A 19678-nucleotide genomic window follows, 5' to 3' on the forward strand; every position below is an offset into this window, starting at 1 on the left:
TATTCCATAGTCTATATGTACCACAATTTCTTTATCTATTCTTCTACTGAGGGACACTTAGGCTGTTTCCATGTTCTGGCAATTATGAATAAGGCTGCTATGAACATGGTTGAGCAAATTTTCTTGTTGTGTGCTGTAGCATCTTCCGGATATATTCCAAGGAGTGGAACAGCTGGGTCTTGAGGAAGCCCTATTCCCATTTTTCTGAGAGAGCACCAGATAGATTTCCAAAGTGGTTGTACTAGTTTGCATTCCCACCAGCAATGAAGGAGTATTCCTCTCTCCCCACATCCTCACCAGCATGTGGTGTCACTTGAATTTTTGATCTTAGCCATTCTGATGGGTGTAAGATGGAATCTTGATGTTGCAGATCATATACTTTTTGCCAGTTCAGAATCTGTTACAAGACGCCCTATATTTTGAAGACTATACATGGGAATAATCTAGAGTTTGTAAATATAATACCCGATCGTGCATGGAAGAGAGCATCTCAGCACTCCAGATTAGAGCTATATGAACTTTGGGGACTGGACTAGAGGTTTCCAGGTTAGTGACTATCATTGGCAGGGGCTGTGGTGCCGGGAAGGTTTCATTAGCTTGAAGAAGAATTCCAAGGATTTCCAAGGGATAGGCTACGTGACTACCTAAAGAATTGGAAGGGTGGAGTCTCAAGACTACATGCGCCATGCAGGCACAGAACAGGGAGGAGCTATCTTCACTCCTGCTGCTCTCAAGATTGAGATTTTTAGGATTTGGATATGTCTTGACCTCACTGTAGCTCCAGGCTCGTCTGCCCAGTCACATAGTCCATGTGCCCCACACTGTAGCAACTGCCACCCACGGCACAAAAGGCCTCTGATCAAGGCTGCTGACAGTGAGACTGATCTGTAGGCATAAACACAAGTATTTGAAGGACAGTTTTACAGGTAGCCCATGACAATTTAGTGAGCCAGCAGCTGTAGCTTTGCAACTAGAGCCTGTGATGTACATGGCTTTTTGACTAGGTTTATGCAGATGTGAATTCTCTTTCGGGCATCAAGTAAGAGGAAGGATAGCAGGCTACCAAGAAGAGACTTGATACCCTATGAGCATATACAGGGGGAGGAGGTCCCCCTCATTCACAGTCATAGGGGAGGGGAGTAAGGGGAAAATGGGAGAGAGGGAGGAATGGGAGGATACAAGGGATAGGATAACAATTTAGATGTAATATGAATAAATTAATAAAATATTAAAATTAAAAATTTTTTCTCCTTTATTAATTTATTCTTGTTACATCTCAATGGTTATCCCATCCCTTGTATCCTCCCATTCTTCCCTCCCTCCCATTTTTCTTTTATTCCCCTCCCCTATGACTGTTCCTGAGGGGGACCTCCTCCCCCTGTATATGTTCATAGGGTATCAACTCTCTTCTTGGTAACCTGCTGTCCTTCCTCTGAGTGCCACCAGGTCTCCCCCTCCAGGGGACATGGTCAAAGGTGAGGCACCAGAGTATGTGAGAAAGTCATATCCCACTCTCCACTCTACTGTAGAGAGTGTTCTGACCATTGTCTAGATCTGGGTAGGGGTTTAAGGTTTACCGCCTGTATTGTCCTTGGCTGGTGCCTTAGTTTGAGCGGGACCCCTGGGCCCAAATCTGCCTATCATAATGTTCTACTTGTAGGTTTCTAGGACCCTCTGGATCCTTCTACTTTGCCATTCTCCCATGCTTCTCTCATCTAGAGTCCCACTAGAATGTCCTCCCCTCTGTCTCAGTTTCCTGGTAAGTGAAGGCTTTCGTGGGACATGCCCCTTGGGCTAATATGCAGATATAATATGAATAAATTAATAAACAAAAAACCCTGTTTGCTACACCTATAATAGTATGTCACTGGTGGGCACAGCTTGCCTAGCAAGTTGGTAGTGCAGCATGCAGTGTTGGAAGTGGACTAGACTGTTGATCTTTCTAGCAGACCCAATAGCACCTTCCAGCAGTATGAAATGTAGCCAGCGGGGCGAAGCTTCAAACCTAGTTCCAGTTGGATTTCTCTATGTACAGAAGCCAAAGATGTGGCATTGAAGTAATATCATCTTAGAATGTAGGTCCAGTAGGTGACCAACAGCCATGCCAATATCTTATTTTGAGTCAACAACTCATAGCTAGGTAGTTTATCACAGCACTAATTTTTATTTAAAAACCTTATGTCTTCTGGGAGTGGATGGGTGCACTTATGCAGGTTACTTCTATTCTAACTCTTCCTTTAATTTTAAATATCCTACAAAGTATCATGCTTTTTACATCCTTTTCATAGTTATGTAGTGTAAATAGACTCACCTCAATCTTCTCTTCTCTTCACACTCTATACCCCTGTCATGGCTTGACCCAGTCCACCTGTCCTTTGCTTTTTAAAACTAAGGCATCTAGTTTGGAGAATCAACTCATCAATATTTTCTAGCTGGAAATTCTTGAATCTATAAAATTCTGCTAAGATACAAATGGGGTCTATGATTTATTTTTTAACATTTCCTTAGGAAGATATACATATTCCTAAGAAGTATGCTGGAAAACCATTTAAAAGCATTTCTATGCTTTTCACGATAAATAAGACAACATTGAACCAATGCTTGGCCATATTGCTGTCTAAAGCTTTGATTGGCTTCTGCATGATTTTGGTTAGTAAGGGATGAGAAGAAATAAGCATTGCATAACACACCCAGCGCTTTTAGCAGGTCTCTCCACTATTATCATTGCAGCAGTTTATACGTTAGTAGCTTTAAAGACTACAAGTATTTGAAGATTTGCATGACACTCAAAGACTTGTTCATTGTTTATTGTAATGTTCCTTAAGGAGGGACTAGTTGTCAAAGTAGAGCATATGGTTTGCTGCAACTCTATGTGCTGGTCACTTATTTTATCCAGGGCACAAGCTAGACTTTTACGATTGGTAAAATACATACATATTTTCACCTATAAACAATTAACATAGTCTTCAGCAACCCAATTTACACTAAATCTCAGATTTGCCCATTTTCAAAGAAAGCATCGTTCCCAGAGTCAGCAGTAACTACGGCCCATGGCTATATGGCTGTGCATCTAGTCTATCTGCAAACCACCTGTGAGCTTTGCCGAGAGTCTTTGGCTGGTTAAATCCTGTCTTCCCTCCTCACTGTCTGTTTCGTTGCTGGTGTGCTCCTGTGGACCTGAAACATGGGAACAGTAAGGAGCATCCTCCAACTGTAGGTGTGGCGTGAGTGAGTCAGTGTCCTCAGAGCCGATGGCCACCTGACAAACAGGTGGCAGAGACAGGGCCCTGCGCCTGGGCTCTCAGGCAGAAGGTATTTTTATTGTTTCTGAAACTGGGTCTCACTATGTAGCATTAGCTGCCTAGAACTCACAATAAATACCAAGCTGGCCTTGTGGGAGATTTGCCTGTGTTTGCCTCCTGAGAGCTGGTACTCCAGGTATGCACCTTTAGGGCCGACTCCCTAAAAATCATTTTAAAATACTTTTGTCTCTTAACATTTGTTCAGCCCTCTTGACAAAATATTTATAATTCCCACAGCACAATAAATAAGAAATCCTCCTGAGAATGACAGAGCTTTGGCACAGTTTTCATTCTTAACAGGAAAATGACTGTTTTTTAGGCATTCAGAATTATGAAATTATTGTTTTAAAATTTAATTTATTATAATTTATTTAGATTACATCATGAATGTTACCCCCTTGCTTGTATATTCCCGTTCCCACACTCCCTCCCTCTTTTGCCCTATTCCCCTCCCCTGTACCCCTGAGACAAGGGTCCCTCCTCCCCCACCATATGGCCACAGGATATCAGGTCTCACACAGATAGCTTGCTTCCACTTCCCCTTCCTCACCAAGGGGAAGTGACCTAATCGGGCAGGGGGAGGGGCAGCAGAGGTCAGTATTGCCTTTTGAAATGTTTCCCAAACAGAAGCCGGGATGCTAATATGAAATCTGTGACTGTGACTCTACTTGGAGATAGGGTCTTTGTGTATGTTCCAGATAAGATGATATAATTCTGTTCCTGTCAAAAGGAAAAATTTAAATACAGGAAGAAGACAGTGTAAAGACCAAGGGGGAACTTGGTATTCAAATTAATACAAGTCTGATGCTTCCAGGAGCTAGGCAAGAGACCTACGTTTCTCTCTGACACTCGGGAGCATCTTAGCCTGTGTTTTTATTTTTGGACTTCAGTCCTCCAGAGATACGAGATAATAAATATCTGTTACATATAGAAACAAACACCTAATGCATTTAATATTAATGTCCAAATACAGCATTTTATTAAAATTTATTTGTTTATAGAGTTTTTGTGAGGTAGCCATAAAATGAAGAGGTAGTTAGGAGTCATTAACATAGCTGAGGAAGTGTTTTTGTGGTAAGATGGGTGTCTTTCTGGTATATGACCAAGAATGGCATAAGTTGAGGTAGATTAAGGAGGGGAGGGATGAGAAATTGTGTTCTAGATGTATTGTATGAAATAATAATAATAATAATAATAATAATAATAATAATAATAATAATAATGAATCATGAACAACTTGAAGAATAAAAGCTGTTTACTAATTCTATTTGTATAAATTTTGTTAAGTTTAAGGCAGAAAATATCTTAGAAAAATATACATTTTTCATAACATTTATTTTTTCTGGTTGTGACTCTACATATTACATTTAAAAATTACAAAATTTTTAAATAAATATCTAACCATAATTTTTACCAACCAGAGGAAATTACCATTTCAATTTTATTATCTATATTTCCTGTCTTTACAAAAATGTATGAGTGTATATATTTTTTGACATGAGAAAAAGGATTATACTAATTTGCTTTCATTTGTAAAACACAAGCTCACATAGTCTTAACAAGTTTTATGCTATTCTCTTATTTGATAGTATAGTGATGTACATATAGCCAACAACCTATATATTAAAAACAAATGCACTTTATATTTATGCATGCCATTTGCTTTAAAATAGATGTCTTTAAACAGTCTGCATTTTAGTATTTCACTTAAAGTGTTTTATTTGGATGGGAACATAAAACAACAATCCAAACACGCTTCCTATGAAGTGCCTTAGCCTGCCCTAACATGTGCTTTAGAGTGGTTTATAAATGCCCTGCAAATGCTTCAAAACAAAGCTCCAGTTCACAAGCCAATGGCCCCAGGCTGAGTGGTGGCCTGATTGTGGTTGTCCTGTAAAGGCCAAGGGAAGGTGCTGAAGGCTCAGTAATAAGACCCTTTGTTTTTCATGTGGTCCTCAGAATGTGTAAAACATCTTTAAAAATGGCTTTAAACTGTTGCTAGTCAGAGATACAGCCTGCTGACTCAATTATGCTTTTTTCTAGGGTTGGCATTCATCAGAATAGTGTAGCTATAGTGTTTCAATTCTTTACTTATATTAGAGACTTCTAGATTTAGCAGTAGAAATACAGAGTCCCTCAGTTAAATTTCAGTGTTATATAAACAGAGACTAATATGCACAAGTATATCCTAAATATGATCCACCTACCACTGGATCAAAGCAGGCATTGTGTAATTTCACACCCAAAATTCAAGTAAAGACCATACTTGGGTGTCCATTCCCAGTTGACTTTAACATTTAACTTTCTGTTTAATCAGTTTACATCAGTTAAAAAATCCATCTGCTATGAGCAAAGCAATTACTTTTCAGATAAACTGAATAAAAAGGATAGCAAAGAAGACATTTCTTTACATTTTCTCATGATGGATTTTATGTAGTGTACAGGTTTTCTTGTAAAAAAAATTTAAGTCTCAGACTACTAATTCTATTTAGTTACTTATGAGAAACTATCTACCCCAGAGAGCAAACAGAAAGTCTTAGCATTCTCTAGGCTTTACCTCTTCTACTCATGGTAATTAGACACTGGGTCAATGGTGACTTTTATAGGAATAAACACACTGTGTACTTCTGGGGGGGGTTTGATCACATTCTTTCTATCAAGTAATTAAAACACTAGCAAAAATTAGAGATGCAATAGGCATGAACAGACACAGAGATGTCACTATCATATTCATTGGATAGAAAGTCATACTGGTTTTGGAGGGAGGCTCTGACAGGAAGATCTGATTAGGTATTACAAAGTTGAACTTCAGTGACATATGGAGAGGATAAGAGCAAAATGACAAACTTCCAGGTTCACTGGTGACATGTGGCCCACTGGGGTTTAAGGACAGAATTTCTTGGCATGTTATGTTATGACAATTATAGATCATGGAATTTGAAAGCTCTAAATTCCTTTTTACATACAAAGAGAAAGAAATGAAATGAGAGAATTCTAAGGAATAGTGAATATTAAAACATGCTGGACTTGAGGAAAAATGATTTGCTGAAGAGGGAGGGATGTGATGGAAGGCTCGGATGTGCAAGCGCTTCAACTTGGAGGCTGAGGATAAGGTGCTGATTATTTTCAAAATAATTTGCCTTTAAATCGCCTGTGAGTAGAAAATGAATAATGAAGAGGTAAGAAGCCAACTTTTGGGTTAGTAGTTATAGCAATAAATTTAATATAGTTCAAACGTCAGCACAAGACGTAATTATAGATTAGTGGCGAGAAAGGCCTGGTGTTATTTAGAACCCTGACACTTGTGGAATATATATTTTCAGAGCAGCTCCATGACAATACAATATGTATGCAGACAATTGATGTGACTTCCGACAAGGGGCAGTTGATTTGGAGTAACTGAAAGCTCAGGTGCATAAAATGAGAGGAACTTTTATGATGAAAATAAAACAACTGAAAGCTCTTGTGATATGACTTTTTATGTGCGAACAGGAAGACAAGATGTGGGTGATCTGCTCCCTCAGACCTCTGGCCACATAGAAAGATCCCAGGATGGTATGTTATATGTCACCTCCAGGAACTCACATTTACGCCTGAGCTTCAACCCCGTCTCCTCTCCTGTATCTTTCAATCACTGCAGAAATGTGCATGAGAACTGTAGCTATGTCTCCTGCGAAGGCAGTGGGTGTGCCACACTAACGATTCCCGCTGAGGATATATGGCTATTGTGGCTAACATTTTATTATGGAAGAGTCAGAGATTTGCTTCTGGACTATCACCATTGATTATTGTTTCTTATTTAATTCCTTAAAGATTCGTTCCAATCACCCTCAATCCCATTAGTACTCCACTGAGGAGCTGATAACTCATTGGCTGGTACAAGCCTCATTTGACTTCAAAGTCCCTATAAGTCCCGAATGTGACGAGGTATCACCTAAAGATTATGTGATTGATGATTCTAAGAGCCTGGAATGTGAAAAGTCAGTATGTATGTACTCATGTGAAATGAGACCTATTTTAGGTTTCTTTTTCTCTTTATTTATTAGTGCAGGACCAGCACATGTATAGTATGGAAAAATCAAAAATGCTGCAAGCCATGATAAAAGCACTATGCTCTTACATCCAAGAGCATCACTGATACAACTCAGACTTGCTGCATCCCCACATGTGCTAGACAAAGAAGATGTAGACTCTTAATTTACATACTGTTTAACCTGCTCCCCTCCCATAAACAGCCTCAATCTTCCTGTCTCAGTGGAGGTTTGTTTCATTAAATAATCAAGCTGCATTCCCAGTTCTCACCCCAAATTGTGTTCGGTGTGATCTAGCTGTTGTGTCTAGATCACCCCAAATTGAGGATCATGTAGGAAACCTCCCTGGGCAATGTAGACCATAGGTCTTTTCTCACTTGACAAAACCCTTGTTGAAGAGACATAGACCTATATACTCCTCAGAAAGCCCCAGATTCTGAGTGTGTGTGTGATCACCTCATTTCTGATTACCTGAAATCCAGGCAATGGAGGTGAGCTATAGATCCTTAGAAACTGGCTTATAAACTTCAATTACTACTTTTTGTCTCTGATACTGTAAATGAAATTTTGAGTTAATTATCATATTCAGTATATGTTCACTTGCAAGTGAACACCAATTGATTAGATGTAGTTTTTAAATACACATAAATGAAGACAAGAGGCTGGGGAAATTGCTCAGAGGATAAAGTGTTAGTGTATCAATGTGACCAACTACCTTAGCTGAGCTCTCCAGAACCCATGACCCAGATAATGCCAGAGACAGAGGCAGGAGAATTCCTGGGAGCCCCAAAACCAGCCTGCCTGATGACATAGTCATGGCCCACAAGAGAGCCTGTCTCAAATAAGATGGAAGGGAAGAATGACAGCTGAGGTTGTACTCTGATCTCCACACACATGCGACATGTGTATGACGTGCTCATACACTCGCACATTCATATGCAAAACACTTGATAAAGGATATAATAATAGTCTCTGTCTTACTGAGAAAAAATGGTTTATGATTTCACCTCACAGACAGAGTTGTAATCACAAGACATGTGGCTGAAATGAAGGATCCAAATCATGGTAAGTTTATGACATTAAACAAGAGTTTGAAGAGAAATATTGATCCTCTATAAAACATCAAAACTCTCCCATCCTTCAAAATGCTTGGTGAAGCCAAGAAAGCTTCATAAACAGCATATAATGAAGGTTATACTTATGCTGAAGAATTTTTAATTAGAGGAAAATAAAACCTTCAACAAAGTTAATATGACACTTAATAATATGTAAGCTGTTAGTGAATTATACAACAACTGTGCTTTATTAAAACCCAGTTTTCAACCATTTAATTAAATATGTTTATTTTTTAAACATTTTTTATAATCAAAGGTCTAGATGTATAGCACCAACAAAAATTTAGTTATGAAAATGGAAATGTTAAGTACAAATATTGACTTATGGCTTACATCATATTAAACTGATTTGAATTGCAATGTAAATTTATTTAAAACCTAATCATGAAATTAGGAGCAGAGACTTGCTGGCAAGTAACGTTCACTGGGCAGGGGAGTGGATGGTTAGGTGGGTAGGCAGGAAAATAAGAGAGTAATGAGGAGGTGAAGTGGTCAAAATATGATGTGCTTCTGTCATCTATCTATCTGTCTGTCTGTCTGTCTGTCTATCTATCTATCTGTCTATCTATCTACCTATCTATCATCTATCTATCTATCTATCCATCATCATCATCATCTATCTCTCATCTATCTACCTATTATCTATCATCTACCTATATATTATAAAAAATGAAAAATACAAATGTGAAGCCATGAAGTTTATAGAAGAAAACACATTGGATATATGCCACAAGGATATGTAAAGATAGCTCATACTGGATTGCAGAATTAAATATAAAATACAAAGCAACAAAATGTATAAAAGAAACAATTTTTTGAAGTAAAAAAAGACTTTTATTATGAAGAAAAAAGTGCAGCAAGCCCAAAATTTTATGCTTGGTTTCAAAAGTAAAGGTTATTTGAACACAATAAGTCTTAAGTGAAGACTTTCATGGGACATGCCCCTTGGGCTAGTGTCCACATATAACTGAGTATATACCATTTGAGTCTTTGTAATTCTGGGTTAACTCACTCGTTATGATCATTTCTAGTTCAATCCATTTATCCACCAATTTCAGGAATTCCTTGTTTTTAATAGCTGAGTAGTATTCCATAATGTAAATGTACCACAGTTTTTTTCTCCTTTATTAATTTATTCTTGTTACATCTCAATGGTTATCCCATCCCTTGTATCCTCCCCTTCTTCCCTCCCTCCCATTTTCCCCTTATTCCCCTCCCCTATGACTGTTCCTGAGGGGGATTACCTCCCCCTCTATATGATTATAGGGTATCAAGTCTCTTCTTGGTAACCTGCTGTCCTTCCTCTGAGTGCCACCAGGCCTCCCCCTCCAGGGGACATGGTCAAAGGTGAGGCACCAGAGTATGTGAGAAAGTAATATCCCACTCTCCACTCTACTGTGGAGAGTGTTCTGTCCATTGTCTAGATCTGGGTAGGGGTTTAAGGTTTACCGCCTCCATACCTGATCTCAAACTGTACTATAAAGCATGGTACCACAGTTTCTTAATCCAGTCTTCTACTGAGGGACACTTAGGCTGTTTCCATGTTCTGGCTATTATGAATAAGGCTGCTATGAACATGGTTGCCCCATATTTGACCACTGCCCCTGGATGGGGAGGCCTGGTGGCACTCAGAGGAAGGATAGCAGGCTACCAAAATGAGACTTGATAACCTATGAGCATATACATGGGGAGGAGGTCCCCCTCAGCTACAGTCATAGGGGAGAGGAGTAAGGGGAAACTGGGAGGGAAGGAGGAAAGGGAGGATACAAGGGAGGGAATAACCGTTGAGATGTAATATGAATAAATCAATAAAATATATTTGAAAAAAAGAAAATGAAAGGAAGCCATGGTCAAACATGTATTTTCACATATAATCTAAAAATTATTTTAGACAAGTTCGTAACTAAGACATAACTCAGTTAAAATAAGAAAATACTTCTCTAGAAAATATGTTAATGGACAAAGGACATTTGACACAGTTTTCAATAGTGCTCATCATTATGGAAATGCAAATTTAAGTGTCATGATGAGGACCATGCATTCACAACTGACAATATCAGGTGGTAGAGCAGATGTAAGAGCCACCAGATTGTGCACGTTTTGAGTGGGCGTGAAAAATATCACCGTGGAGAACATTACAGTTCTTATTATGTAAAACAGTTTAGGATTGAATAAGTTTGCTCCTAGGTATTTATCTAAATGGTGTTATAAACTGTGTTTAAAACATCTTGCATATTTCAGCTCTCTCCTGTGGAAAAGTCATTAAAATTATTAAAGAAGCAATCTACCATAAGCAACTATTATCCAGAGAAGAATAAGAAAAATGAGCACATTTAGATACTGAGACACAATGGAGTAGCTCAGCAGTGCCAAGGAATATCAGAACATTGTAGAAAAATAAAACAGTGAAATTTTATTCATGTGATAGTCAAGAGATGCAAATCAGGCTTATGGGAATAGCAAGAGAGAAGTCATTATCAATATGGTGCAGAATGAATTTCCCTACAAGGGTCTGAGAGAATTCTTTAGAGTACTAGAAATATTTATGTTTTGATTATTGCACATTTTACTGGACTCATGTACTATCGAACCTCATCAAAATGTACACTTAGGACATGGGAACTTTGTATGGTTGTCATATTGCCTCAGTGCAAACCTAAAAAGGTTTAGATTGCTTGAATATTCTCAAGTATCTGAGATGAACTCTGACCTGATAACATCCCTGAAATCAGCAGGGCTCTCCCACTTGAAGCCCTTAGGGACTTTCAGGCACCATTGCACTTCAGACTTAAGAAATGCATCTTGGGAGACATTGAGATTTGCGGGTCTTGGTGTATGATGTGATGGTTGCTGATAGTGTCTGAGAGAGAGCAAGAGAGATAAAAACACATAAGCACACATGTACAGGAGGTAAACAGGGAGGAAGGAAGTGTTGGGAAAGACATAAGCCAAGAGAGAGAAATTTTCACTAGACACATACCAGCAGGAAATAAAACCAATCATTCTAGATTTGGAGAGGAGTTAATTCAGGTGGGTCAGTATCAGTGAGGCTTCCTTATTATTTACTTACTTATTTATTTATTTTTAATTTTTTGAGGCTTGCTTATTATCTATCTATCTATCTATCTATCTATCTATCTATCTATCAACTATAAATCTATCTGTCTATCATCTACCTACCTACCTACCTATGTATTTACTTATCAGCGAATCTATCTATCTATCTATTAACTATAAATCCATCTGTCTATCATCTATCTACCTACCTACCTACGTATTTACTTATCAACGAATCTATCTATCTATCTATCTATCTATCTATCTATCTATCTATCTATCTCTCAACTATAAATCTGTCTATCATCTACCTACCTACCTACCTATGTATTTACTTATCAACAAATCTATCTATCTCTCTCTATCTCTCTATCTCTCTATCTCTCTATCTCTCTATCTCTCTATCTATCTATCTATCTATCTCAGATGCAAATTTCCAGCTGGAAGAATAGCTAGAGGGCTGGCTAGAAATTAGGGAACATTTGGTTTCCTGTAGTACATGTTTGAGTAATATGATCTAGACGTTCACAAAGTTTCTTATCCGCTGACCTCTCTGTGGCAGGCTTTTCCTCACACAATCTTATATCTGGCAGCACTGCCAATATATATGAGGGTTCTGACCAATGTCACCTTAGTACTCTTCTCTAAGCTTCCAGCCTAAAGTGCACCCTTCCTCCCGATATCAGTCCATTAGCATCCGTTCTACTCTCCTCCCTCTTGTCATTTTATTTTAAATTAACTAGGTGTGTGTGTGTGTGTGTGTGTGTGTGTGTGTGTGTGTGTGTGTGTGTGTGTGTGTGTGAAGCCATTATTATTCTGGAGGAGTAAGAGGCTAAAAGTGGCCAGACTGCTTTGGAGACAGAGGCATATATCCCAAATTCCCATTTGCTATCTGCAATCTTCAGAAAGCGCCTATATTCCACTTCTTCTTCCTTTAACATAAAGCTTCAAAATACTGACCTGAGAGGACTATCATCTACTTAATGAGGTGTTCATATTTTGCAAAGAGCATGATGTCTGACTTACAGCAACATTTAAAAAAGTGTATCATTTTGTTTCTGATGCCAAAAGATCTCATTTGTATATTGCTTTGTTAGTGATTGATGCAACCCACAATATTTGACAACACTGGAGAGGTATCGACCTCTGATTTAAGTCGTCTGACTTTATTCTTCCTTCTATTTTTTATTTGAGTCTTTTGTTTGACTTCATGGTGAACAGGGTATATGTGTTAGCAACCTAAACCTTAAGCATTTCTGGAAGCATTTATATAGTAATAAGGTTTGCAGCTAGAGTTATTTTCATTATCTTATTTACAAAATCATACAAGTAGATAAAACATGCATGTCCCCTTTGTTTAGAGCAAGAATCATAGCACCAAGTTCCGTTCTAATATGTCATACCATTCTAACTCACAGACATTTTATGGTCCTCTGATTCCTCTTGAATTCCATCTGGGAACTTCATTGTGGAGGAAGAAGCATTAAAATGTCCACCCTGAAGTAGAGTGTGACCTCTAGATTAATGTTACTATTCCAACGTTCATTTCTTCTTACACTTCTTGTCTTTGGTCATAATATTTTCTTTTTTTTCTCCTTTATTAATTTATTCTTGTTACATCTAAATGGTTATCCCATCCTTTGTATCCTCCCATTCTTCCCTCCCTCCCATTCTCCCTTTCTTCCCCTCCCCTTTGACTGTTCCTGAGGGGGATTACCTCCCCCTGTATATGTTCATAGGGTATCAAGTCTCTTCTTGGTAACCTGCTGTCCTTCCTCTGAGTGCCACCAGGTCTCCCCCACCAGGGGACATACATGGTCAAAGGTGAGGCACCAGAGTATGTGAGAAAGTAATATCCCACTCTCCACTCTACTGTGGAGAGTGTTCTGTCCATTGGCTAGATCTGAGTAGGGGTTTAAGGTTTACCGCCTATATTGTGCTTGGCTGGTGCCTTAGTTTGAGTGGGACCCCTGAGCCCAAATCTGCCTATTATAATGTTCTACTTGTAGGTTTCTAGGACCCTCTGGATCCTTCTATTTTGACATTCTCCCATGCTTCTTTCATCTAGAGTCCCACTAGAATGTCCTCCGTTCTGTCTCAGTTTCCTGGCAAGTGAAGGCTTTCGTGGGACATGCCCCTTGGGCTAATATGCAGATATAAGTAAGTATATACCATTTGAGTCTTTCTGCTTCTGGGTTAACTCACTCATTATGATCGTTTCTAACTCAATCCATTTATCCACAAATTTCGGGAATTCCTTGTTTTTAATAGCTGAATAGTATTCCATAGTGTATATGTACCACAGTTTCTTTATCCATTCTTCTACTGAGGGACACTTAGGCTGTTTCCATGTACTGGCTATTATGAATAAGGCTGCTATGAACATGGTTGAGCAAATTTTCTTGCTGTGTGCTGGAGCATCTTCTGGGTATATTCCAAGGAGTGGAATAGCTGGGTCTTGAGGAAGCCCTATTCCCATTTTTCTGAGATAGCACCAGATAGATTTCCAAAGTGGCTGTACTAGTTTGCATTCCCACCAGCAATAAAGGAGTGTTCCTCTCTCCCCACATCCTCGCCAGCATGTGGTGTCGCTGGTAAGAATTTTTGATTTTAGCCATTCTGATGAGTGTAAGATGGAATCTCAGAGTTGTTTTGATTTGCATTTCCCTGATGACTAAGGAGGTTGAGCATTTGTTTAAGTGTTTCTCAGCCCTTTGATATTCCTCTGTTGAGAATTCTCTGTTTAGTTCCATGCCCCATTTCTCAATTGGATTATTTGGTTTGGTGGTGTTTAATTTCTTGAGTTCTTTATATATTTTGGATATTAGACCTTGGTCAGATGTAGGGTTGGTGAAGATCTTTTCCCAGTTTGTAGGCTGTCGCTTTGTTCTCTTGACAGTGTCTCCTGCCTTCCAGAAGCTTCTCAGCCTCATGATGTCCCATTTATTAATTGTTGACATTAATGTCTGGGCTGTTGGTGTTCTGTTCAGGAAGTTGTCTCCTGTGCCAATATGTTCCAGACTCTTCCCCACTTTTTTTTCTAAGTGACTTAGTGTGTCTGGTTTTATGTTGAAGTCTTTAATCCACTTGGATTTGAGTTTTGTACAAGGTGACAAATATGGGTCTAGTTGCATTTTTTTACGCATAGACATCCAGTTAGACCAGCACCATTTGTTGAAGATGCTATCCTTTTTCCATCAAATGGATTTGGCTTCTTTGTCGAAAATCAAGTGACCATATGCGTGTGGATTCATATCTGGGTCTTCGATTTGATTCCACTGATCAACCAGCCTGTTGCTGTGCCAGTACCATGCTGTTTTAATTACTATTGCTTTATAGTACAGTTTGAGATCAGGTATGGAGACTCCTCCAGAGCACCTTTTATTGTACAAGATTGTTTTAGCTATTCTGGGTTTTTTGTTTTTCCATATGAAGTTCAGAATTGAACTTTCAATGTCTTTAAAAAATGTGTAGGTATTTTTATAGGGATTGCATTGAATCTGTAGATTGCTTTTGGTAGGATGGCCATTTTTACTATGTTAATTCTCCCGATCCATGAGCAAGGAAGATCATTCCATCTTCTCATGTCATCTTCAATCTCTTTCTTTAGAGTTTTGAATTTTTTTTCAAACAAGTCATTCACTTGCTTAGTTAGAGTAACTCCTAAGTATTTTATATTGCTTGTGGCTAATGTGAAGGGTGTAGTTTTCTTAATTTCTTCCTCTGCAAGCTTGTCATTTGTGTATAGGAAGGCTACAGACTTTTTTGAGTTAATTTTGTATCCAGCCAATTTGCTGAAGGTGTTTATCAGCTGTAGGAGTTCTCTGGTGGAATTTTGAGGGTCACTTATGTAGACTATCATATCATCTGCAAATAGGGATAATTTGACTTCCTCCTTTCCCATTTGAATACCCTTGATCTCTTTTTGTTGTCTTATTGCTCTGGCTAGAACTTCGAGTACTACATTGAAGAGATATGGAGAGAGTGGGCAGCCTTGCCTTGTTCCTGATTTTAGAGGAATTTCCTTGAATATTTCACCATTTACTTTGATTTTGGCTATTGGCTTCCTATATATAGCCTTTATTATGTTGAGGAAAGTGCCTTGTATTCCTGATCTCTCTAAAACTTTAAACATGAATGGGTGTTGGATTTTTATCAAATGTTTCTCTGCATCTAAACAGATGATCATGTGGTTTTTTTATTTTCAGTTTGTTTATATGGTGGATTACATTGATGGATTTTCGTATATTAAACCATCCCTGCATGCCTGGAATGAAGCCTACTTGGTCATGATGAATGATATCTTTGATGTGTTCTTGTATTCATTTTGCAAGTATTTTATTTAGTATTTTTGCATCGATGTTCATCAGAGAAATTGGTCTGAAATTCTCTTTCTTTGTTGAGTCTTTGTGAGGTTTAGGTATCAATGAGACTATGGCCTCATAGAATGAATTTGGGAATGTTCCATCCCTTTCTATCTTTTGGAGTAGCTTGAAGAGTATCAGTATTAGCTCATCCTTGAAGGTCTGGTAGAATTCTGTACTGACACCATCTGGCCCTGGGCTTTTTTTGGTTGGGAGACTATCAATGATTGCTTCAATTTCTGTAGGGGAAATGGGACTATTTAGCTTGTTTATCTGTTCTTCACTCAACTTTGGCAAGTGAAATTGATCAAGAAAATTGTCCATTTCCCTTAGATTTTCAAATTTTGTGGCATATATGCCTTCAAAGTAGGATCTTATGATTCTTTGTATTTCTTCAGTGTCTGTTGTTATGTCTCCCGTTTCATTTCTGATTTTGTTGATTTCAATACTGTCTCTCTGCCTTTTAGTTAGTTTGGCTAATGGTCTGTCTATCTTGTTGATATGGTCATAATATTTTCAAGTAAAATCCAGCATAAGGATGAAATGTTACTGGTAAAGTAAATTCTGTAGAAACTATTCACTTCATTTCCATTTGGTCCTTCACCAATACCTAGCCATTAGCAGCCCTTTAAAACTCTACATCATGGCAACATCGATATCATCCTGACCAAGGAAAAGGAGGCTAAGTCCTTCTACTCCATTGCAAATGGGATCAACCTGGGGCATCTGATCACAACTGTTTTTAAATTTGATATACATGCTCATTAGCAACAACCAAAGAAAGGTATGTGATTTGTTACCTATGTCCCTACCAGCTATGAATTAGGATATTTACTCTTCCTTTAAAAATAAACAACACAAATAATACAAACTTCTACTTTTAATAAAAATTAACATTAGCAACCTACAAACTGGTAACACAATTCCAAGTGATATGTATTACTGATCTAACTTAAATTATACCATGCCCAAATCACTAGAATACAGATGTAATTGTTGCTTGCAAATCACATCTATTACTCCATCTACTCATGTAGGAAGCTGTATTATCAATAAGAGTAGAGTAAAATATCAGATAAAGTAAGAGACTATTTATTTACATTCCATAACATACACGCTGTTCTCTAATGTAGTTTGGCATTTATTTTTCTCTATCATATACCAGTAATCTAAACAAAATGAGGTTTTACAGAACAAAAAAGATTTGGGACTTAACACACAAATAAATTTGTATTATTCATATGTTAAGCACTTCAATTGTGACCTCTTGGGAATGAACCTTTCAATAAGATTGTAGAAAAAGCATTGCTGGATCACAACAAAGTAGGTGGATAGTAATAAAGAGTATTAAGGACATTTCTACTTTGCATTCATTTTATCTCTTCACTGAGATTTTATTTCACGAAGCAAAAATACCCTTCTTACTAAAACATGCTTCATCAGACAGTTCATGAAAGAAACCATTGCACAGGCTCAACAGCTGACCCTGGCCTCCAATTTCCTGTCTACCCCTCAGTAGATTCCCATTTTCTTCTTTCCTCTCTGTATGTAACTTCCTATGTACTTGGAGCCCTGTGGACCCATATCACCATGTTAGGATAGTACTTTCTGAATAGTGTTCCATTGTGTAAATGTACCACACTTAGAAAATAAATCCGTTATTCAGTTGAGGGACACATGGATTGTTTCCAGTTTCTGGCTATTACAAATAATGCTGCTATGAACGTAGATGAGCAAGTGTCCTTGTTGTATGGTGGACCATCTTTTGGGTATGTACCCAATAGTGGTATAGCTGGATATTGAAGTAGAACAAGGAAATCATGAAATTTGCAGACAAATGTATGGAACTAGCAAATACCATCCCGAGTGAAGTAACCAAAACACAGAAAGACACACATGCTATGTATGTACTCACTTACAAGTGGATAATAGCCATATAGTATAGGATAATTATGCTACAATCCATAGACTCAAGGAAGCTAAGTAACAAGGAGGGCCCAAGGGAGGATGTTCGAATCTCACTCAGAAGGGGAAATAGAATAGTCATTGGAAGTAGATGAAGAGATGGCACAGGATAAGAGAAGGAGTGTGAAGGAGATATGGCTGGGGATCAGATGTGGGGAGAGTAGGGGCAGGAGGAGAGAGGGCTTGTGGAGAAAAAAGAAACTGTGGGTGGAGCATCTCTGAGACAAGATGAAGGCCTACAATAGGGTAGTCTCCTTGGAGGGTATAGGGGTGACTCTACCTGAGACAGCTAGTAACAAGGATCATGGAGACTGAAGAGCCACCTTCTACCTAGGTAGAACTTCTAGTGGAGGGAAGGAAACACCAACCCACCGACAGAAACTTTGACGCAAAATTTACCGTGCCTACAAATGTGCAGGGATAAAGATATAACAGAGAAAGAGGGAATGTCCAACCAATGCCTGTCCCAACCTGAGACCCACCCAGTGGGAGCGCGCCAACCCCTGACACTATTAAAGACACTCTGGTAGTGTCTTTAGACTGGAGTCTGGCATGGCTGTCCTCTGAGTGGCTCCACCAAGAAGTAGACTGAAAGAGATGCTGAGACTCAGAATGAAACTGGGTGGAGTGAGCGTAGTGAGCTCTATGGAAGAGTGTGTGTGTGTGGGGGAAGGATAGAAAGAGCCAGATGGAGCAGGAGCAGCACAGGAAGACCAACAGAGCCAACTAACTTGGGCCCAACTAACCTGGGCTTGCAGAGATTGAAGTGCCAATTAAGGACCATGCATGGACTAGACCTAGGTCCACTACACATATGCACCAGATGGGAAGCTTGGTTTTCATGTAGGCCACCCAATAAGAGGAACAGAGGTTGTCTCTGGCATAAATTTTGTTGCAGGCTTTTTGATCATTTCCCCCTGGTGGGGCTGCCTTGCCAACACACAGCGGAAGAGGATGTGCTTGGTCCTGATGCAACTTGATGAGCTGGGGTGGGTTAGTGTCTGTGTGGTCCTCTTTTCTGTGGGGTCGGAGAGGGAGGATAGAGGGATAGGGTGTGACTGGGAAGGAAGGAGGGAGAGAGTTATCGTTGGGATGTAAAGTGAAAAACTAAGTAAATAAAAAAATTAAAAAGATAGTTCACTCTCTGCTCTCCATCACCAAAGAGCCACAGTTCTCTCCAGCTAGAGGACAGAAAAAAAAAAAAGGGAGCCATATGGGAAAAGGGAAGGGATATGAGAGGAAGTAATGAAGAGTGAATACAATGGAAATTCCTAATAAAGTTGCATGAAAATGTCTTTATGAAACTCCCTCACAGGCTGCAGTGAATATATGCTCATAAAGATTTGATAAAGGAAAAAAGTCACTTTAAGATACAAATAGAAGCTGTCCCCAAACAGAACAAGACTTGGCTTTTAAGTATACAATACAAATCATAAATCAATAATTACAGCCTACAAGGCCACTTCTAGCAGCCTGACAGACCCAGTGAGGATAGACTGAGCCTAAGGCTGTTTTTCTTACTGCAGAATATGGTTCAACCAAATGGAGATGTTGGTTTGATCCTTATTTTTTTTCCACAGGCTTTAAGTATTCCACATGGAATAACTCAATGGGTTGAATTATGGTAACCCAAAAGAAAATAGGTTTAACAAAGATATATTAGTAGTCTTCAATTTTTAAAAAGATTTTAAAATAAATGTAAGCATGGATTTCTTAGAAGAAACTTAGGATGACTTCCTGACTACAATGCTTTTCTGATACAAAATCCTCTTTGAACTTGACTTTTCTTCCTAAGGCTAAACAGTTGGTTATTGGTAGAGAGTCTGGAAGGAAAAAAACATTAG

At 38.7% G+C, this 19678-nt stretch overlaps 1 long non-coding RNA gene across 2 annotated transcripts in view; it reads left to right on the top strand.

Moving 5' to 3' along the window:
- Positions 1-19678, top strand: part of LOC311608235 — a 379567-nt gene that overhangs the window by 75321 nt on the left and 284568 nt on the right. The window contains exons 3-4 of one of the 2 annotated variants that reach the window (XR_014782874.1): positions 8348-8398; positions 18733-18781. The exons of the other annotated variant lie outside the window; for it this stretch is intronic. This is a non-coding gene — a long non-coding RNA (uncharacterized lncRNA). Of the gene's footprint in view, positions 1-8347; positions 8399-18732; positions 18782-19678 lie in introns of those variants that run through there. 2 annotated transcript variants of the gene reach the window in all.

The sequence above is a fragment of the Acomys minous genome, assembly GCF_964271855.1.
Source record: "Acomys minous genome assembly, chromosome: 11".
Taxonomy (NCBI): domain Eukaryota; kingdom Metazoa; phylum Chordata; class Mammalia; order Rodentia; family Muridae; genus Acomys; species Acomys minous.